The 23098-nt window shown below is 43.6% G+C and overlaps 1 protein-coding gene across 10 annotated transcripts in view; it reads left to right on the top strand.

The window, feature by feature from the left end:
* The window catches only part of Il1r1 (interleukin 1 receptor type 1), a 76022-nt gene that overhangs the window by 11071 nt on the left and 41853 nt on the right, over nucleotides 1-23098 (top strand). For 2 of the 10 annotated variants that reach the window (NM_001412594.1, NM_001412593.1), the window contains exon 1: nucleotides 22755-23065. The exons of 7 other annotated variants lie outside the window; for them this stretch is intronic. The gene's annotated coding sequence lies outside the window, so the exon portion shown is untranslated. Of the gene's footprint in view, nucleotides 1-1583; nucleotides 23066-23098 lie in introns of those variants that run through there. One more of the 10 variants, XM_006244750.5, reaches the window with a different exon arrangement.

Genomic DNA, 23098 nt, shown 5'->3' on the forward strand with positions numbered 1-23098 from the left:
CATCACCCATCTTGGTTATAAGCAGCAGTCGTGGGTTCTGGCTGTGCATGGAATTCACATGGGGAGCCTTGAAAATACTGATGCCCGGATCTCACCCCGGGGATTTTGGGTATGGTAGGCCTGAGTGCAGCCTTGGTGTCAGGACTCTCCAGATGGTTATGCTATGCTACCACTACTACATAGTATGGGCTGGCTGGGAATCACTGACCTGGGGAGCCACAGCTATTAAGCCAGTCAATTACCCACATAAACAAGGAGCAGGCTAGATCAAGCGTGTGTAGAGGGATTGCCAAATACTGCCTGCTGGGGGATATTTAAGTCCTTTTCTCAGAAAACCTTGTGCCTGGAAGTTCTGGAGGGCCTGTGCCTGCTGAGTGTGCGTCCCACTTTCTTGGGAACTGTGGGCATCAGGCATGTAAACAGGGCCTAATTTCATTCGTTTGACAAATATTGAAACATCTGCTTCGCTTAGCTGTCATCTGCTAGACTAGTGTCTTAAATGAGCATCAGGGTAAGGGAGAGAGCACAAGCAGAGTAAAGTAGGGTTGCTGAGTACCACAGACAGGGTAGGGTGGGGGTGATAAGCCTTGCAGTGTTGCAGAGGACAGAGCTGGAGAGTGCCCTGAATACACCTTGGGGGTATATGATAGGGTGTTTGGGTTGGTCTCAGTGGTGAGGAGATAGAGGAGAACTGGGAGGGGAGCAGAGGAGGAGGGAGGAGGAGGGAAGGAGGAAGAGGAGGAGGGAAGGAGGAAGAGGAGGAAGGGTGGGGAGAGGGAGAGGGAAGGGGAGGATATTCTAAGAGGGAATTGGTAAGACAAAAGCTGGATGCTGAGGAAGCTCACAAGACACTTAAGAGGCTCAGATCTCCTTGTCCTTGAGGGACTTTTTCAAAAAGGAAGGGACAGAGCTGGGAGTGGCTCAGTGGGTGGTAAAGCCCTTGCCAAGCCTCAAGTGTAAGGACTTGAGTTGAGATCCCCAGAACTCACAGAAAGAACTCATAAAAACTCGCATAAACTCACAGAAGCAGTAGTTCAATTCTGTAATCCCAGGGTCGGACAGCAGGATGGGAGAAGCCCTGGAAGCTCCCTGGAAGCTCCCAGGCCAGTTAGCATAGAGTCTGCAACTGTGAGCAACAGGAGACCCTGGCGACAAGCAAGGCAAAGGAAAGATTGACAACCGAGGTGATTGATTGACCTCCATAGGCACGTGTGCACAGGTGGTAGACAGGGAGATGAGGAGACAAGGAAAAGGAGAGAGAGGGATGAGGGAGGGGGAGAGAAGAGAGAGTGATAAATGTGTTTTAAAGCAGAAGGGTAAAGGGAGATGCAGCCAGCGAGTCCAGCATGCTAGATCAGTGGTGTGAGCTGTTTGGGAGGCTCAGGGAGTTCAGGGTGGTCGGTTCCCACTTTGGAGGCTGAGACAAATAACAAGTGGCATTTGCTCAACGGTAGTTGTTAGGCTAATCCGGGTTGCTAGGAGAAATGGAGGGTTTTGTTTCACTTTAGCAGGAGAAAAAGAAGCCCATGGAGCTTACACAGTTGGGACAGCCTTAGTGTTGCATGGACAAGGTAGGTGGGTGGTTTGGCTTCTAGTGCTGGATAGCCCCTCTCATCTCCTAGCTTCTAATACTTGAGTCTGCTCTCAAGTCCACTCCTAAGAAGCAGAAGGGCCTTTTGCCCCTGCATCGTCTTGGTGTTGCTAGCAATGGCAGAGAAACCCTGAAGACAGAGAGCAGAGTGATTTGGAGGTTGGGTGGTTTGTCCCAAAAGAACTGACGAGTGCTGGGCCATTGATTCTTTGGGAAATACAGGAATGACTATTATTTTATTTTCCAAATATGGGGGGGTATAAGGGTCAGTCAAATTGCAGCATGAGCAGAAAAGCATTTCTCAATGCATTGTGAGGATTTTAATTCTAAGAAAGTGCTTGGTTGGCGAAGGGGAGCAGAGAAAGGGTCAGGCTTTCCTGGTGTGGTCTCTCTCCTCTCTAGCTAGATATGGTTATTGATCATATTACATTGTTTTAAAAGTGTTAAAGGATACAAGAAAACAAAGAGGCTTCGGGAACCCTCTCTCCTGCCTAGGTTTGCTGCTTTTCATCGGTAAAAAGGGTGAATTGTGTTGTTGGTCTGATTGGTCCTGGGGATTATGACATTTTCTATGTATAATTTACATGTGGATAGCTTCTCACTTCTGCTTCCTTGTGCTCTGTTGTCAATTCATAATTCCCTTGTGACACACATTTGGCTGGACTTGAAAGAATCTCACAGAAATGAGGAAGAAAAAAAGAATCACGTTAACGAGGTGGCCTTTCACCACACAATGAATCGTAGAAACCCATCTACGTAAGGAAACAAAATACTGAAAAGTCTTAGGTATTTTCTCCTCTTGGAAGGCTGTAGTTTTAATGCAGCGGTTTCAAATATTGGCCAATACTTTGCCATAACTACACCCTGGGCAGACTTGTTGACCAGAGAGCTTCTAGCTGACTCCTCATCCCCAGGCCTTGAAATTCCCATGACTGTGTTGAGTGTTTTCATGGGTTTAGGGATGGAATTCTGGTCCCTATGTTTGCTTGAGCCTCCCTAGTTCCCATTAACTTTTTTTGTTCCCCCTCATCAAGCTCTATGACCAGTTTTGGATACTCACTTTTTTCCTCTTTAGAGCACCCCTGGAATCATAGCACCTTCCCTGCCAGTCTTTGGAGTAACCAAAAAAGATCACAAACAAAACAAAAACAAAAACAAAAACAAAAAACCCAAACAAGCTCAAACCCACTTACTATGTAACATCTTCCATGGTCAGCACTCCATCTATGTTTTGCCTTCACCTAGGGAAGCCATTGCTATTCACATGATCAGATGATGAATTGGGTCAGACAGAGCAGGCACATTGGGTAGTTCTGGCCACTTCCTCAGGCTTCTCCAACAAAAATTTCAGGCAGTTGAAGGGCTCCTCACCCAGGAGCATTTAGTGCTTTGCTGTTTTGTTGACATCACAAAATAAAATGCATGTGCTATTTAATTTCTCTGGATTTCCTGAATCATGAAACCATTGTCAATGTTTATTAATGACCCAAAGAGGTGCTTGTGACATGTCACCCCCAATTTTCCTGCATGTTCCATGCTTATTAATTTATTTAGTTGAATTTACATTTATTCCAAGCCTGGAAAGTCCCCTTAGGAAAGGGTTATATGGATTTCTCTGAAATGGCCTTTGAGTGTGGATACTGCTGGGCAGAAAACATTTACTCAGACCCACCTTCCAAGCAAGCACTTGTTTCAAGAGTCAGCCTCTTTTATTAAGACCTTGGAAAACTACCAAAGTGGTTACCTCCTGGAGTTTCTTATCAAGATCAGACCTGAAGTCATGTATCATTTCTTCCAAAGAAATTCTCTATATCTCTACATGTGCACAAGTACATATTAACACAGTTTCTCCCTGTTCATAGCATTGAGTCAACATTTCAACGCCTTAGACTTTCTTGGCAGATAGAAGCGTCTTTATTTTTAGGAGACATAAACAGACACCTTCATTCTACTTAAAAGTGAGGACTGGTCACCATCAACATTAAGACATACTGAGAAATTTGAAACATTCAGCCTGCTGCTCATCTTTGGCAGGGGGCTACTGATTGGTTATCCCCAAGTAGTGAGGATTATATGAATATTCATGAACTAGGAGTTGGGAGAGTCTGTGGTTGTTGAACATGTCATAGGATGCCTGCCTGATATGGACTCTTGAAGCCCCTTTCCACATACCTTTATATCTCAGCACTGCATATTATGTCCTTTGTCACATACCTTATTGTATGAGAAATCAGTGAACAGCTCCCCTGTGTTCCAAGGTTATCCTAGAAAACTATAGAATGTGAGACATTATATAGTCCTAGACTGGGGTAGAGGAGAGTGACAACCTCGCTCTGGAAATTGATATTTGCAGCATAGGGGACTGTCTTTTGTGACAGTGTCTTTGGGGCCCTCTGTTTATGGAGTCATTATTAACATTTGTCATTATCATAATCGAACTGAATTGTCGAACACCCAGCTGGCGTCTAAGAAATCCTTGCAGGGAGATAAATACATCCATACATCTGGTCACAGACCCAGGCTGGATGTGGACACACAGAACAAAAAACAAAACAAAACAAAACAAAACAAAACAAACTAATTTTATATGCATCTAACTTTATCAAAATAATATAGCGCCAACTCTGCAAATAGAAATGTAAGTATTTAAGGGACTCTAAGTATAACATTTCCATGCTGACATTAGCATAGGTGATATTTTTCTTCGGAGAATTTACATACAGTTAAAACATAAGATCCTACTGGGCTTCACAAACACTCCATTGCCTGTGGGTGGTTTTCCTTTTAAAACACTCTGTGCTGCCTGGTGAAGCCTGGCTGTTCACGGCAGAAACCATAGTGAAATCAGAGCCAAAACCCAGAGAAGACATGTGCCGCCTGTAGGTTATTGTTTAACCTCCCTTGAGTGTGTGAGATTAACTTCTGGATCCGCAACTTGGTGACATGATCTCAGAGAGATTTCACATCCATTTAATATACTGGGAACTATGTGGCAAGCCTGGAGCCAGATGGCCTTCTCTACCAAACAGGGATTTAGTTTGAAGAGACTTCACGGAAATTACATGACAAACCCAGGCTGTTAGCATTGGGTGGAATAGGTAGATCTTATTTATTTTAATTTCCTAGCTACATTGAGATATGATTGGCAAATAACAGCTGCATCTTTTGAAGGTAGATATCGTGGTGACATGATGAATTCATTTAGTATAGAATGAGCCCAGAAATCAAGTCACTTGGCTTATCATAAGCCTTATAGGCACTACCATTTTTTTTTTTGGTCTGTGGGCAGAACATTTATAACCCCCAAATCCAGACAGTCACCCACAGGCTCATGTTTTAAAGCTACAATTAGTGATGTTATTTTCCTAATTATCATTTTTAAATACTTAATGTGCATATGCACTTGTGTGCACATGTGTGAGAGTGAATGTATTCACCCAGGCATGCATGTTTAGAAGCCAGAAGTGGATGTGGTGTGTCTTCCTCTATCACTTTCGGCTTTAGTTTTTGAGACACGCTCTCTCACTGAACCTAGAACTTGCCATTGTGGGTAGACCAGTTGGCTACGCTTTGTCTTTACCTGTCTTTGTTCCTCCAACACTGGGGTTTTGTGACTCCATACCAGGCTTTTACATGAGTGTTGGGGTTTGGACCAGGTATTCCTTAGACTTGTCCAGCAAGTACTTCACCCACTGAACCATCTCCTCCACCCTTACAGTACTAGTTTGTAGGTAGAGCAGCCTTTGACTTTTGTCATTAAAGGCTTGCCTTTGAAGTTTATGACTGCACAAATGTGTTCTCTTAATGTTGGCAGCTCAAAGAAGCTGCAGTTGGGTTTCCATAGCAAATAGTCCAACTTTACAAGGCAGCATACAGGTATAAACCCTGCTTCTGAACCAGGTTTCCCCCACAATGGCTGTGTTTTTCACATCAAAATGAGCTGAACTTTCTGATTCCATTAGCCACATATGGCTCCTTGATTTGATTCTATTGCCATTGTGTCACAGCAATAAAAAGGTAGCAAATACAGTTGCCATGTTGTATATCAGATTGCCATAAGTGCAAGTTTATACCCTTTGACCCACATCCCATTGTCTCCCCCACCCAGATCTTTATAATAACCATTCTGCTTTCAGTAAATCATTCTTGTGCTCATTGCCCTGTGTGGGAGTTCTGTTGTGGCCCCTGTGCAAACTGACATGGGCAAATTGTATAGAACAGCTCAACCCCAAAGCCTCCCCTGGGTATCAAATCTTTCATCTACTGCCCCATGCATTGAACCAAATAATTTCAATACTTGTCTGGCTGCATCAGCCCACAATGCTCAGTGGTGTCTAAAGTGAAAGGACTTTCGTATTCAGGCTTTGAGGTATGTGTTGTATGAATATGTATGTGTGTGGGGGTGTTACATTTATGGTATATACTTTGTGTGCATTGTGTTAATACATATGTGCTGTGTATATTTCTTGTGTGTATTGTGAACATCTCTATTGCATGCTGTTTTTTTAAAACATGCATTCTGTGTATATTGCATGTACTCCAATGAGAGTATTGTGTGTGCTACAGGTATGCCTGCTGTATGTCTTATGAGTGTATGATGTAAGTGCTTTGTATATGTTATATGCATCTGTTGTACAAATGATTGTATTGCATGCATTGGAATTGTGTGTGTAGTGTATATTTATGTCTTATGATTGCATTCAATGTGTGAAGTATGGGTCATATGTATTCTATATGTTGAGTATATAATATATACTTGATGAGTGCGTGTAGTGTATGTTGCACACATAGGATGTGTTCTGTATATTGTGTGTGGAATATTTTTGTGAGTGTGTCTCTTGCGTTGCATGTGTTTTGCATGTAGTGTGTGTTGTATGAGGGCCTGGTTAAAGGACATGTTTGACATATTTGACCATTTGCTTGGCAGACACTTGTTAGATGGAGGAAAGGCTATCATCCATAAAGGACTCAGGGCACACAGTCCCAGATGGCTGGTTAGTTTCTTGAAGACCTACTTGTGTTTGTTTCCCAGTCTTCAGCATCAGACAGAGGGAGGCAGCCCTGGTGTGACCAACATGTTCAGACCTGTTGTATGTAATCACCCATGTCCTTGCTCTCGAGCTTGGGCTTTCTCTTACTTTTCTCTACTTTAACTTCTTCACTCACCATGTAATTCCTTCTCTATCCTGTTGGCTGTGTGTTATTTGTCCACACCTTGCAGAAAGTGGGAATTTTATCCGATATATTTCCAGGTTATGCTTCAAACACAAGGGTGCTGCTTGATATGGGTCATATGCATAATAAAAATATTTGTTTAAAAATGAGGATAATGAGTTCCAGAATGTCTCAAGGGTTTTAGCCAGATGAAGGTGGTCTCAGAACATCGGTAATATCTTGCTCAACAGTTCCCCCTTTTGTTGAGCATCCATCTAGTCTTGAAGGGATTGCGAAGTTGGCTTTAGTGGGATGTTATATCCTATTTGGTTCACAGTGATCAAAAGGCCACAATTTTCTTCTATAGGATGTATAATCTGGTACAACTGGTATCACTAGGAGTTTGGGCATCAAGCTGTCAAATGCTCATAACCATGGCCCTTCCTAAGCCCTGGCCTCCAGTCTTATGATCTCTCTTCAGGTCTCTTCTGGTTTTTCACAGCACTCCATCTCCATCCTTGACTCAGAAGCTCTGGCAGCAGCATCTCTGTACCCACCGAAGGCAGCTCCCTCAGCCAACTAGCTGCAGCAGCTAGCCTGCTGTAACTGGTCTCACTGGCCTTCTCTGAGGGCTCGAGTCTCTCAGGCTCTTCCTTTGGGGGAAGAGGTGTCAGCTCTGGAGATGGGGACCTATTCTGAGATTTGAGTTCTTGCCTTCTTTTTCTGTCCCACCTTCTGTGAGTCCTTCCTGCCAGACTTGGGAAGGGACCTTCCTGGAGAGCTGTGTGGGAGGCAGCTCTCGTGAGCCACTTCACGATCTACTAGTCTAGTGTTCCTCCATGACTGTTGAGGTGTAAGGTGGAATTGAGGAGGCTGAACTGTATACTTTGGGGATGGGTAGATGGGTCAGTCAATAAAGTGCCTGATTTGTAAGCAGGAGGACCTGCATTCTGCTCCCCTTAAAACTTTGGGTAGTACATGACAGTAATCCTAGCCTTAATGTAGGGAAAGGAAAGTCTTAAACAGAAGGATCCCCAAACTGATTGATCAATCATCAGCCTAATTGAATTGGTGAGCTTCAGATTCATTGAGAGAGTCTGTCTCAATGCTAAAGATGAAGAACAACCCGGGGAAAATACAGAATATCCACCGCAGGCCTTAGCATTCCCATGCAGCAAGCAGACCCACGGCTCAAAGCATCTACTTTGTCTTTTAACAAAGACTCACTTATTTTAACAACTCATTTAAACTTATTTAGGACTTCACCTTAATGTACAGGATTTTAAAGTTAAAATGCTTCTTAACACAGATGCCTCTTCCTGACTGCACAGGCTATATATATGACTCATGATATTTTTCTTTGGACTTTTGTCCTGCTGTGGACTTAAACCCCATTCTGCGTTCCAGAGCTGAACAACGCTGTCCTCTTCAGTTTCAAGCACACATGAGGCTGTGCTGTAGAAGCAATACATGCACTTCCAGAAGCAAACTGAGCTCTCTTATAAAGGCTTAGTTTTTCAAAATAAGATATTCCTAGAGTTCCAATGCTTGAAACATAGTTGGGTAAAACAAAGCAAAATTTATATTGTATTTTAATAAAAAGTTAATATTAATAACAACCTTTATTAATGAACTAGCAGGTAAAGGGCTAAGAGAAATAATTCTGAACATCAATATAATAGTCCACAAATAAAAATAGAACATGGCAGTTTAAAACACTGCCTATTAATGATGTCCTAAGAACATATGGAAATCTGTCCTATGTGGGTTCTTGTCGGTTAACAAAAAGCAAAGAATAAGACTTGGAGGACTTTGTAGTGGTTGTGGGATATGAGAAGAGACGGAAGGGAGAGGAAGGAGTTGGAAAGGGGACAAGGAAAGAAAAATGACTCTTCTAGGTGAGATCCTCCAAATAAGAGCCCTCACACCACCACACTGTTCCCCATGCTGGAAAAGCCTCCTTCGTGGCTCTCAAAGCTGGGGACAATGAGCTGCTCTCTTCTTAGCTACCACACCTTCATCTAGAACCCAGAGATTGCACACCATGGGGTTTCTTCTCCCAGCATAAAGTACTGGGGGAGGGGTATCAGTATCACCTTTTATAGTGGGTTGGCCTAATGCTGCTTTTATTCTAATGCTAATTTTGAGGAGAGCAAAGCCATTTGCCCCAAAGACAAGAAAGTCCTTACATAAGACACTGAAGGACCCTGTCCCCAGTTGATTGTGATCGGTAAACAGAGATGTCTACAGCCAATAGCTGGGGAGAAGAGAAATAGGTGGGATTGAGTTTTGGTGGACTTAGAGGAGGGAACAGGAAAGAGAAGGAATTATTTTTAGCTAAAATTTGTTCTAGATGTGTCTACACACACACACACACACACACACACACACACAACACACACACACTGGTTCCCTTTCTCCTTGGGAACTGTCGCTGATGACCTTGGTAGCTCTGTAACTGTTTCTTGAGTTTCCAAGGGAGGGAAGGGAAGATTTTCTGGCATAGGTCACATCATGGGCAGACTTGAAGATTTGTTACTGTCATCAGCAGGAATGTCCACTGTGGCATATACAAAAAGAGATAACAAAGGGAATAGAGAAAGACACAAAATACCAGGCCTTCCCAGCCCCACCGCGGCTCTCGCTGTTGAGATGTCAACTGATGTGGTTGGGTTAATTCCTATTATGGCTTTGGAATTAGGGCTAACAGCAATTTTAAAAAATCAAGACCTCAAGGGAAGGGTAGTTAGCTGTTCTTCAAAAGCAAAGAAGAAGACATTAGGGAGTCTATAGCATGCCATCTATGGCCCAGGGTCCCAACTATGATAAACGACCTTTTTCTAGAGTTTGAAGGAGCCATTCCCAGTGTATGGTTGTCATAGTATCTTTTCCCAGCCCTTTTGATACAGTGGCTCTCTTGCTAGGCCACATGCAGTCATGCATCAATGTAATTGTTGTAAGAAGCTACACACACCTCAGGAGGCCTGTTCTAGTATAAGTCTGTCTTAAGTTAGAGTTTTACTGCTGTGAACAGACACCGTGACCAAGGTGATTCTTATAAGGACAACATTTAATTGGGCCTGCTTACAGGTTCAGAGGTTCAGTCCATTATCATCAAGGTGGGAGGGAGCATGGCAGCATCCAGGCAGGCATGATGCAGGAGGAGCTGAGAGTTCTACATCTTCCTCTGAAGGCTGCTAGGAGAAGACTGGTTTCCAGGCAGTTAGAATGACTAACTGTCAGTTTAGGTTCTTAAAACCCATGCCACAGTGACACACTACCTCCAATAAGGCCACACCTCCTAAGTGCCACTCCCTGGACCAAATATATCCAAACCACCACACAGTCCTAGTGACTTATTGAGAACCTAGACTCCAGTAGAGTTCTCTCTCATTCCTGCCCACCGTGGTGGTGCTCTTACTCAAGCATAAGAAGCACCTGGCCCCATTATTCAAAACTCTGAAGAGCTCTTGGCTAAGGTTGCTCCTATGGACTTCAGAGATCAGGTGAAAAGCCTAGGATTAATGCTTTTGTGTTCCTAAACACACAGAGTGAGAGGAAACAGAAATGGTGGGAAGACTGTAAGTCATTGTAGAAAAGGGTTGTAAGGGAGAAAAGGAGCATATTAAAACATAACCCCCCCCCCCCCACACACACACATGGATTGAAAAGCACTAAAACCAGGCAAAGGCACTTTTAATGGACAAAGTTAAGCAATCCATTCATTCAGTCAACCAGGATGTAATATGTTGTCACATTTTATTTAACATAATGCTGATAGAACAGTGAATAAAAGGACCCAAAGTCTACCCTCATGGGTCTTACGTTCTGGTGAGTTAGGTAGGTCAAATTAAGTGGTTACATGTACTAACAAATATTATGGGGATTCAGTAACGTAGGGCTGTGTCTGTGCACACACATGTTCATACACACGTGTAACTTTTAGCGAAAGACATCTTATATTTTGGGACACATGTTTGGCAACAAGCAAGGGGGCTTTCTTCAGCAGTAGTGATTTGGACTCTAACAATGTAAGAGGAACAAGAAAGTCATATTGCAGTCGTTAAGACAGGAAGTGATTCAAGTTTGGCTAAAACGTTTTAACAATTAAAAAAAAAAAAAGACAGAGCCCAAGAGAACCACTTGGACTCAGCAATAGCTAAATGTCTCAGTTTACGTAAAGAAGGTTGTGAAAGCTTTCAGGATAGGCTACCCTTTGCTTTTAAAGCTTTTATTTAACTTGAAGATCATTGAGATTCCAATTATTATTGCCTCTTCAGGATGTTGGCCAAGTTCAAGGCCTTTACCCCACAGAGCTGGAGTTAATCACATCTAGCAGATTTGGTTATGCAGAAATGCTCTGCTTTTCAAATGTGGTTTGGGTTGGTGTTGGGGGAATGGGGATTCTATCAGCTGTGGTCACTAGCTTCTGGCCTTCCGGCCAGCAATACTGGCCTTTTTTTTCCCTACCAGAAAACTCCCTATTCCAAAAAGACATCACTGAGTTCATACCCAAGAAAGTCCCAGCAATATACTTTATTTGCATAGTATTGTTCCGTTAACTCCCCCACCCCCACTCCCAGGCATGCTAAGCATCTTCAATCTCAGTAAGTCTCTAATAAAGGAGGACAGATATGATTGCGTCCATCTTCTAGAGTAAAAAAGCCTGAATCAATACAACTTCTATAAGGTGGTTAAAGACCATCTCTGTCACCTACTGCACACCAGGCAATGTGAACTCTTTTTTTTCTTTTCTTTTCTTTTTTTTTTTTTTTTCCGGAGCTGGGGACCGAACCCAGGACCTTGCGCTTGCTAGGCAAGCGCTCTACCACTGAGCTAAATCCCCAACCCCAATGTGAACTCTTTTATGAGTTAACTTTTTCCGTCCTCACAGTAACACAGTGACTTGAGACATGCCATCACTTGAAGATCATTCAGATTTCAATTTTGATCGCTTCTTCATGGTTGTTGACTGAGTTCACAGCCTTGATCGCACAAAGGTAGAGTTATTCATATCTACCAGATTGATATCCTTAGATAATTTTTGTCATGGTGTGAGCATTGTGTATGACTGAGTTATGTGGCAGAGATGGTTATAATGTCACCAAGGTACTATGATCTCATGGGACTATCTTTGTACACATGGTCCATGGACGATCAAAATGGCATTATGTGTCACAGGACTGCTGCATGACTTTGCCACATACCATTAAGACACAAAAGACATGACTTAACCTTGGCCCCACAGCTAGTCCTGGTAGGAATGGAAAGTGAGCTGGGATGCTGCTTTCTATTCTCTATGCTAGTAACCCTCATGGCATGCGTTCCCTGGTTCCAAAAATGAATCCCCCATCTCCCTTACATTTTTTCCCCTGCACAGTGATTAGTACTGGGGCAGTAAAGTGCAGCAATGTGGATGGGAGGCAGCATCAGCTTTGAACAGTCAGCTGAATCCTCACCCGTGAGTCTCTTCGCTGGGCCATCCTTAGACAAGTTCCTACTCCCATTTAGGACGTCTGTCCATAAAATATGGGTAGTTATGCTGCTGCTCTGTTATAGCATCTCACTTGCAGTCAGACACATGTGCGTGGTTTTTAGACATTTTCTTCCTACATATATGATTGATTATTGGGTGCGGGCCAGATGGATAATCAAGATAACTGCTATAGTTTGAACATGAAATAATCCACATAGGTTCATGACAGACAGCAGATGGTGCTGTGTTGGGAGGTTGGAACCTTTGGGACTGCAGCCTACCTCTTGGAAGGAAGTCACTCAGGGAAGGCCTTAAGGGTGACATCTGCTTCAGTGTCCTGCCTCCCAGTCAGTACCATATTGGATGGCTCCATTTTGAACTTCAGCTACCGTGCTTTCCATGGTAGACTATTTCTTTTGAAACTGGGATCTTACATATCTAATTGATTTCTGAGCACAGGCCAGACCTGCTCCCCACACCACCCCTAATTGCTTCTGTGAGGTGTTTGGTCACAACTTCGAGGAGAGTAAGGCAAAAAGCTGTGGTCAAGCAAAACTGCAGATGATGAAGTGACTGTGTGTATGGTCAAGGAAACTGCAGATGATGTAGTGACTCCGTGTACCTTTTAGGGTATTCGGGATAGAAGTTTTTCTACCTGATGACTTAATACCTCTGTGAGGGTTACACTGAGTCCCCATGGGTGAGGTTTATCAGGATGATATCCTTAAGATACCATTTCAAAGCCAAAGTCAGGCAGTTAGTTCCAAGGGAGATTTCTCCCAATATCTTTGCCCTTTGTTCTTTGTCTCAGAAATTCCTCCTCCGACCTACCCAGTGATCTCATTGGGCTGCTTTGTGCAAAGAGATTAGCAGAGGGTGCTTTAAAGCTACTGGTAATGTTACAAGGCTTCTGTCTGCATGGTTAATTCTACTTATGTTAACTATATTAGAAACTAAAACTATGCCATTTTAGAAGTAAATTTTGTGGGTCATTCAAATCCCCAATAAACCGACTGACAGTCAATGTCAGTAGCATGATGTCTCTCATAAATTACATGTGTATTTAAAACAAATAAAAAATAAGAATAGTAGCATTGTTTTACAATACGTACCCTATACTGGAAAGTTCTTTTATGCTTGGTTTCACAAAACAGAGTACATTTTCTTCTTCTTTTCGTCGTTGTCTTCTTCTTCTTCTCCTTCTCCTTCTCCTTCTCCTTCTCCTTCTCCTTCTCCTTCTCCTTCTCCTTCTCTTCCTCCTCCTCCTCCCCCTCCCCCCTCTTCTTCCTCCTCTTCCTCCTCCTCCCCCTTCTTCCTCTTCTTCTTCTTTAATGGTGTGGACCTCAGACAGAGTACATTTTTAAAATTTGCATCTGCATTTGATCTTTGAGGTAATTGCCATGTAGCTTGTGGAAAACTATGGAATGCCCTGAGAGAAAGTATATATAAAAGCTTCTTTGAGTTGCTATGTAAGCACTTTTAATCTTGAGCTCTTCTGAGAGGCTCTTGAAGAACCTTTTGAGAATCACTAAAATAGAATATCCTTTTCTCTTTACGAAAGTAAAATTTATTTTTAGTTGACACATGAGAATTGTATATACTTTGGAGTAAGAATGCAATAACTTATCTGTCACCAGAGACCTTTAAAATTCCTTTCAGAAGCAATCACAAACCCTCTTGGCTAGCTCTTTTGAATTGTACAATTAGTTATGGTCAATCATAGCTACCTTTAATAGATTATCATGGCTCGTTCTTCTTACCAGTCTTCTCAGAACCACTAGACATCATTTCTACACCACCCCTCCTGCCCACCATTCCTTACCTATTCTGTTCTCTACTTCTACGAAACCAAGAGTTTGTGTTTAAGAGAGAGCTCATGATATTTGCCTTTCTGTGCTGGTTGTTTTTCACTTAGCGCAGTTGTCTATTTCCACCCATGATGCTGTAAAGGACAGGACTTCTTTCTAGGGCTCAATAGGACCTTGCTGTGTACATGCATGCACATACAGTGTGCATGTTTTCTTTATCTCTTCATCCATCATTGGATGCATGGGTTGATTTCTTCAATATGACTGACCATAACTAATGGAAATCGTGTTACAACATTTAATGACTTTTATAATCATCTGAGAATCCCCTCTCAGCTTCGCTCTTCTGTAACCTGCTTCAAAATACCACCTGCTAGTGATCTTCTTTCAGAATTCTTGGATTTGCCAGATCAAAAGAGTAGATAGGTGTCTCTTTAGACATATCCCTCTTTCCTATTCTCTCTCTCTCTCTCTCTCTCTCTCTCTCTCTCTCCCTTTTTCTTATTCTGTTTCTTTATAGCTTTTCTCTCTTTTCCATCTGTGCTGACAAACCTAAGGAGATTTTATTCCCTGGCTGGAGCCTCACAACTTGTCTCTCTGCTTCTTGGATACAACAGTAGCTAAAATGTTCCTAAGTGACATTCACAGTTAACTTCCTTTCCCAAAATTCCTGCCCTAGGTCAGCGCTGATCAATTCTGCATTATGGTTTTATGTTTTATGAAGATTTCAAGTGCTTTTTCTGGTTAAATGGAAAGAAATAAATATTTTGGCATGAGTAAAGAATCCTAGTCAGTTTCACTGGTGAGCTTCAGAAGTTGTTGGTATATTTAAGCTTCCAGGGGTTGAGGAATAGAGCCTAGATAGACTTTCTCACCGGAAACCACCAAGTAACAAGAGAGAACACGCAGGGTTTTAAGACATTAGATATCAGTGGAGATGGCCCATCGTCCTACAAGTCACGAAACAAATGGGTGAGCCCTGGACTCTTTCTGTTGTCATAGTAAAGGAGAAGACAAACAGTCATAGTTCAGCAAACTCCTGACTGGATGAGATGGAGCTTAGGAAGGCCATGGTGGTAACCATAAAGAAACAAATGTGGAAATGGACATTTTAGAGACCATCAGGGTTCTGTGTAGGGACTCAAATACTTGCATGAGAAAGCTACCATGTCCAGGAAAGGAATCATGTGAAAACCCTTGATAAGATGTTGCACAAGCTCAGGAATGACCATTGTTGCTTGTCACAAGGTGGATAAAATGTCCAGATCTAAAAGTATCTTTTAGAGGACTCAGAAGTGACAAGCTATTGGGAAACCATGTCTAAGACCAACTGCTGCTTGCTGTGTTCCTACATAATGATTAAAAACAAGACTCCAAAGAAGCAAACAGTATTCAAGAACTCATGTGTATCCTGAGTCCAGAAGGATCCAGAAAGTAAACATCTGGAACGTTTGGTGCCCACCTAAGAATTGCCAGATGTACAAAGTTGGAAGGAAAAATCAACAAGAGACTAACAGAAATTTGTGTCAATGTCAGGGTTAGAGTATAAGAGCACTAAAGTTTATTATAACTGTATTGCATGGGCTTCAAGAGATGAGCAGAGAAATCTAAGGATTTGAAGTGTATTTATATCAACCTATCCCACACAGAAAACTACAGCTCCAAACAGTTCTACCTGGCCATTAAAGAAGACCCAACATCAGTTCTAGTTGGACTCTCCTAGTAAACTGAAGGGGAATCAGCCATTCTCAACTTGTGAAGTCTTCCCAACTCTCTAAGGCCATTTCTGGTACCTCAAAACTAGAGAATACATACAGAAACACAACAGGCCATTATTGCTCATGAACACAGACATGAGAATAACTAAACAGATTACTATCAAATAAGATCCAGCAATCTCTAGAAAGGCAAAAACACAATGACTAATTATCTTCACAAAGCAAGACCGGCTCAGCACCGGAAAACTGATGTATGTAGTTCACCATATTGACAGAACTCAAAAATGGATGCCGCAGAAGCACTTAACACACTCCAATTTGTATTCCTGATAAAAATGTCCTGAGAATTACGACAGAGGCTTTCTCAGCCTAATAGAGGTGTAGCTAACAAAAGACCCACTTATACTTCATACTTATGAAAACGCCCACTGAGACCAGTGTGACAGCGATGCCTGTATCCCCGCTTCTAGTCAGTCCTGTGCTACAGCATTTAGCTGGGTCATAAAGAAAAAATAAAGAAAATTAAATATAGGGCATGTATTTTAGAAAGGAAACTATCTAGAGACAACATAGATTTCTAGATAGAAAAATCCTACAGCACTCAATACATAAAAATATTTAGTGTATCTAATCAGATTTGTAGTTTACAGATCAATATAAAAAAATATCAGCTGTGTGTCTGTGCATCAGCGGTGAACATCCAGGAAGTAGCATGTAAAGTAATATCTTCTACAGGAGCATCAGCAATATGAAAAGTTAAATATAAATTTAACAAAATGTCTAAGATCTACAGGAAGGTGGTAGAGACAGCAGACAGACCTGCCAATCTAAGCCCACAGAATGCCTGATGGTGCCCTTGATGGCTTCTTCTGCACTGTCAGAACTGGTTTAAGCCCTTTCTAGGAGTCTGTTTCAAGGTCGAACTGCCTTTTCCGGGGTCTTGAGCACCAATTTCATGCCTTCTATATACATGGAAGAAAGAAAACAGAGATCAGCTCAGCACAGTCCTGCCTCTTAAGACTGGTTGACTTATGACTGCACAAGAAGCCAGAAGGATCCATGGCACTGAGGCCTCTTTTCTGCTTACACACAAAGCAGATGACTTTTCTAGCTCCCATTCTGCCTCAAGGCGGTCGTACATAATGATAATTATTCTTGGATAGTAGTTTTCTGCTACTGGGTATCAGACACAGTTGGCTGTTAACACATTTGAGCATTAACAAGATGATCAAACAGATACCGTGCACCATCATCTGCCAGATTTCCTGCTGGTGGTAGAAATGGCCACCTACTCTTCACCATCCTAAGCTGAAGTTCTTAAGGCATTGGAGAGCCTGAGTTCTAATGGGCTGCAATTTTCCGAGAAAATCGGTGACCAACACTGGAAGTAAAATAATCCACATAATGCTATGGAGTCAGGGCTAATTCTTTTATTCAAAATAATTTCTGTTTGAAACTGGATCCCTCTGCCCATCTGAAAGGTCTCATTTTAATTTAGTTTGCTGCTGAGATTGTTTTAGTGATATGATAATCTTGAGGAAATCCTCTATCACATGTAGCATTCAGAGATGATAAAGAAGAGAACACGTGTGCCATTTTGATTCTGGGAGATCTGTCATGCTAGATTTAATTTTCATGGTACCAGTGGGCCACAGATAACAATAACACGTTCCTGAGTGTGGTCATTGATTTGCTTGGCCATTTAATCCACCCTGTAACTGTGCCCTGCAACAATGTAGCCTGGAGGATTCTGGGCCAGCTCAGGGATACTTACTTGCAGTTCATTATAGATCCCATCAGGTTCGAGTTAATTGACTTATCATCAAGGATAGATCGCTCTCATGGCTGGAGCTGATTTGGACAGACAGCTGAGGACCAGGGTACCTGCATGTGACCTACACATGGCTGGTGCTTTCCATTGGAACAATAGTCTGAAGCTAGTACTATTTCTTGCCTGGCAGCTCGGAGCCTGAAGGATGAGTATTCAAAAGTTCCAGAAAGGACATAAGAATTTTGTTTGATTGACCTCAGAAGTCATTTCCACTTCCTTCCTTTTATTGGTCGAATAAATCACTAAAGCCCACCTAGATTCAAGGGAAGGTAAATAGACATCGTGTGCGCATTCAGTGGGGAGCAATTCAATATGGCTCCTCAAACTGAAAGAGTATTGTCTTTAATGAACTACAGTGGTCGTATGAAAGGAAAACCACTTACAGAAATTACATTGTCAGTTATATGCAGAAAAAAACAACCTGAGTTCCTAAATGGCCCTGCCATTGCTGTCTCTGTACGTTTCTACAGATGACCTCTAAGTTACGTCTATTTTCCTTTTCCCTATAAGCATCTTTCAAACCCACACTTCCATGAGGGACTCTTTCAACCTGTTCTTTTCTTTTGTTTTGTTTTTTTAAAGTAGAGAATAGAGTTTATTCAGAGAGAGAGAGAGAGAGAGGGAGAGAGAGAGAGAGAGAGAGAAAGGAAGGAGAGGAGGAGGAGAGGCCAGGCAGGAGCAGCATGTGGAGAGAGGTGGGAGGGGAATGGGGAGAGGGTAAGAAGCAGAAGCAAGGGCAAGAGAGCAAGAGAGAACCTCAGTTTAAAGGTGAATTTAAGGGCTGGGAGAATGCTCAGTCAGTATAGCATCTGTCTTGCAAGTGCATGGATTGAGTTTAATCCTCAGAACTCACGTGAGAAACGCCAGGCATGGTGGAGCACACCTGCCATCTCCATGCTGGGGAGGCAGAGGCAGGTGGAAGGAGCCTGAGAGATGACACTTGAGGTTGTCCTCTGACCTTGACATCTGGGCAGAAATCATTCCACACACAAAACACACTGAAACATGTATGAACACATACAGTATAGAGACATAAAGAGTGGATAAAGAGGGGTTTAAGGAAGGCTATGCTCTTGTCTGGCATATGACTGGGCCTGACAGTTTCAATAGGCATACTTGGGGCAATGGGGAATTATGAAAAATAGTCTAGTGGGTCACAAAAGTTCTGTGACCAGTGCTGTTAGTGTCTCATGTTTAAGCGGTCACAAAACAGAGAAATGTTGAGAGAGATGGGGAGAGAAAGGGGAAGGAAGAGAGAGGAGAGCTCCCCACCTATCTGGTTCCGTTAGCCCTGTCAGTACAAGGACATGTTTCTCCGTTAAAACAAGCACAGCCAGGCATGCACCTCCTTTAGTTGTTTGCTCAGGGAAGACGGAGGAAGACAACTGCGGTGACGCTTATGATTGGCTTGTCACATCTGTTCCCTTTTCCCTCTGCGCATGAAGGAAGTTAAAACAAAACGGTTCATTGCTCTGATGATGTCTGCTATTCATTCTTATCAGCTGTCACCCCAAGTTCACTTGTGGCTTTCTGCCCGGTAAAGGGCTGAAGAGCAAACCAAACCAAACAAAAACAGAAACAAATAAACAAACAAAAAAACCAAGCCCATAGTACAGTTGACTAGGAAGGCACTCCCAGAAGCCCCCCGAAAAATGACTTAGAGAAAGGGGGAACGTCGAACCAATCGAAACTGAGATGTCACAGAGAGAACAGACACAGGTTCAAAGGTCCCTGTTTGGAGGTCGGTAGATGGAAAATGTGTGACGGGAGCAGAGGAACTGGGCTGTGCAAGGAAGCCCATCTGGGACAGTGGTTTCCAGTCTGTGCTGCGGTTCTGCGACAGGTTACTGGAAGTTCCACACATGGCCCAAATAGGTGTACACAAGTTAAGAGACCCAGAGGGCCTGCCTGTCAAAACATAATGGCCAACAACTGCCCGCGTGTTTCTCTGCACGATCCTTATGAATTCTTTCTTTCTGGTGATCAAGAAAAAACATTTTTTTTTCTTTTACTTATTCAGAGCTGTTTCGTGTTTACCGATTTGAGACCCAGGAACTTTGCCAGTCATAACAGGCTCCTCTTCACGATTCTCCCATCTGCTTCTAACTGGAAGGCTTTGGGGGTAGTGAAGATGAGGGAGATTACCGGTTGCCTGATCTCCAGGGAGGATTGCTGATCCACAAGTCATCCTGTGGTCTTAAAAACTATAACCGAGCCTAGCGTTCTATCTTCCAGCCTCATTTTCTGTGGCTTCTTTGAGGTTTTGGCTCCTCAGTCCCTGGCTCCTTAGGAAGGTCTGGGACTCCTGGATGCTTTACTGAGCACTGGGCTCTCTTTGGCTCAGGCCACGCTGAGCGCCAGACTTGGCTGTGATACTAATGGAACCCAGGGCTCTCAACAGCGTGTGACAGCAGGGTTAGCCGTGTGTCTTACCCTAAAACGTGTGAACACACTCAGAACATTTGTGTGGTGCTGGGAACTGAGCAGAGCACCCTGTAGCTCACACGGATACCAGGTGATCATCTGAGTAAAGCAGCCACACATAGGTTACCCCCTCCCCCCATAAGAAAAGAAGCCAAAGGAAAGAACACAGGGGGAAACACCCAACACATCTGAGGGACGGAGGAAGCGACATCCGGGTCTTGGGTAAGGTTGTAAGGTGAGGAGGAGAGGTCTGTACATTTTAGCACTTGGAATGTGAATCCGAGAACTCCTCCTGCAAGCAGAGGCTCATGTGTCTCGAGGCCATTTAGGGTATAGGTAAGGGGCAGGTCAGTGTTTAAAAAGAAGAAAGCCGTACGGTGCATGCCTTGTTTCTTGGAAGGCTGAGTAGGTAGATCATAAGAACGCAGGACTTGAAGGCTGTCCTAGGCAACACAGCGAGACTCTGTAAATAAATGTTATGTCTACATTGTTGCACAGATCAATTTTGCTACTTGTAAACTGTTTGACAACCTTTCAGTCAGTATTTGTGTCCCGGCAAGTTTGCCTTCACCAACATAAAGCTTCCAGATTGCTGTTTTGTATATATATAGTTATTTTGTTTGTGACAGTCAGGAGAAAACTTGGGACCTGGTACATGCTAGGCAAGTGCTCTGTCACCAAATGACAGTCTCAAGTTAGGCCCACCTGCTTTTAGCATTCAACATAATACCACTTCTAACAGGATCCTTCTCAAATGCTCCTGGATCTGACCTTAGAAAACATCTAAGTCAGCATGCAGATGCTCGGCATGGCTGCCGTCTTCGATGCTGTCCTATTTACCCCTATCAAATCATGAACCAGTCTGGGAGCCTTTTGATAGATAAAAAGATAAAGGAAGTACAGCATATATATATACATATATATACATATATATACATATATATGTATATATATGTATGTATATATGTATGTATATATGTATGTATATATGTGTATATATATGTATATATGTATGTATATATATATCATTGAGATTATTCAGCTCTAAGGAATTAAATACAGTCAAGATGAAATCACAACTTTTTAGGACAGTACATGGAATTGATAATAATTGTGTGAAGCAATATAACATGGCCCAGAATGGAGACTGTTAGAGATGAAGAAGTGGGGGGTAATAGGGGTGAATCTGATCAAACTGTATGGATGTGTGAAGGGCCACATCTAACCTGTGCATAATCACCGCACATAATTACTGAGCACAAGTAATAAGCAGTAAGACAAGGAACTTGCATGGGGACTACCACAGTACACATCTGTCCAGACAGCCTTGAGGTAGAAGACTTTGTTTATTCTGCATCATGATGAGAACTGCACAGCAGAATCGAGCTGGAAGCTTTTAAAAATCCTGACACCAGGCAGCCCTCAGTAATTATGGCATGGCATTTCTGACTGCTAAGGGGGTCAAATCTGGCTGTGATTGTGCCTAGTTGTATTCAAGGCTGTGAGAACCACCTCTGAAATACAGACTCATGGGACAGGGCTAAGGACAGGGCTAGGGACAGGGCTAGGGACAGGGTTAGGGGTAGGGTACCAGATCCTTGCCAGGCTTAGGTCTGCTTTTCTGAGGAAAAGGAACAGTCCAAACCTTTGGAAACGAGGGAGGAACTTCTGCCCTGTTAGGCAGATATTGCTCCTTTAAGCTTTCATGCATTTCAGAGTTGTCCCCGTGTTACTTAAACCTTGGGTTTCTGTGCTGCATACACGAATATGGCAGAGAATCCAAGGGCTGTCCACCCTGGCAGGCATACAGGAAATGGCTGTGCGCTCTATCTAGAAGGAACAAGTAATCCCTGTTTGTTTGCAGTTGTATTGCAGGGTGGCCCATTCTGACCGGGAAAGAAGCCGGGGGAACATGGAATGGTTGGTGCCGTTCCTGGGACCACAAAGTCCTCCTTGTACCCGGTCCTAAAACATGGCTATTCTTGATTTTTTTTCTTCTTGATATTTTTTCCTTCTGGGCATTCTGAGAATTCTGGAATTCTCCTTTGCTTAGCAAGTCCTACAATCAATTGGGTTATGAGAGGACCTGCTTCTCTGCCTGGTGTACAGCAGTAACGCAACAAGGTATAAAACCTATGAAGTATCAGCTCTTTGCTAGCATTCTTTAAATTTAACTCCTCCTACCTAGAAAGGTCGCGGGCCTTTATAACAAAAGAGGAAATCAAAGTATTGCAAACTTGGTGACTCGGCTAAGTTCTCAAACCCAGTTTGAGGCACACAGTATTGGGCTCCAGAAGTTGTGCTGAGCATAGAACTGTGTTTGCCTCGGGATCTGATGCTCTGTAGGTCACCAGCTCAGATCTTAATTAGGTGGCACAGCTTGGTCTCAATGTAGAGGTGAGTTGTCCCAGATAATTTTGGTTTTGGTGGGAACACAGAGGCTGCTCAGAGGAGCTAAGCCATTTGGGAACTGGAGCCATTCTTCCTGGACTCTGGAACACCTAGCAAGGATGCAGGAACCTTGGAATGCCCAAGGGAATGTAAAGACCCTCCCATGCCCCCAGGGAGATGCAGCGACCCTCCAATGCCCTCACTTCCAGGGGGATACAGAGACCCTGGAATGCCCCGCAGGGATGTAGAGACTCTGGGACCCGGTGCAGGAACTCCACTGCCCAACCTATCCGGCTCCCAGGGCGGGGCATGGGCACCAGGCCAGCTCGCTAGAGCCAGAGGCTCAGGACGCCCGGCCTGGAGTCTCCGCCTGCTGCACGCCCCCGCGGGCCGGCTAGGAGAGGGAACAGCGTGCCGCCCAGGCGGACAGAGCTGGTGCGGGCGCCGGGAGCCGCCTAGGACCGCGGCGCCGGATAGAGAAGGGCGGGAGCCCCGCTGGTGCCCGCCTGTCCCACGAACGGCAGGAATGTGACCCCTCGAGCGCGCGCCGGAGCACCCCTCGCGTGGCTCCCAGGGCTCCGGTTGCTCAGGCCTGGACGGGTTTAGCTCCGGGTTTAGCTGGGAGCTGCTGGATTGCTGTGCATCCCCACTGGGGCACCCGGGCACGCCCAGGTAGGAGAAAACTAGAGTTCCTGAACTGGGGTG

Source organism: Rattus norvegicus, chromosome 9 (genome assembly GCF_036323735.1).
Source record: "Rattus norvegicus strain BN/NHsdMcwi chromosome 9, GRCr8, whole genome shotgun sequence".
Lineage (NCBI taxonomy): Eukaryota > Metazoa > Chordata > Mammalia > Rodentia > Muridae > Rattus > Rattus norvegicus.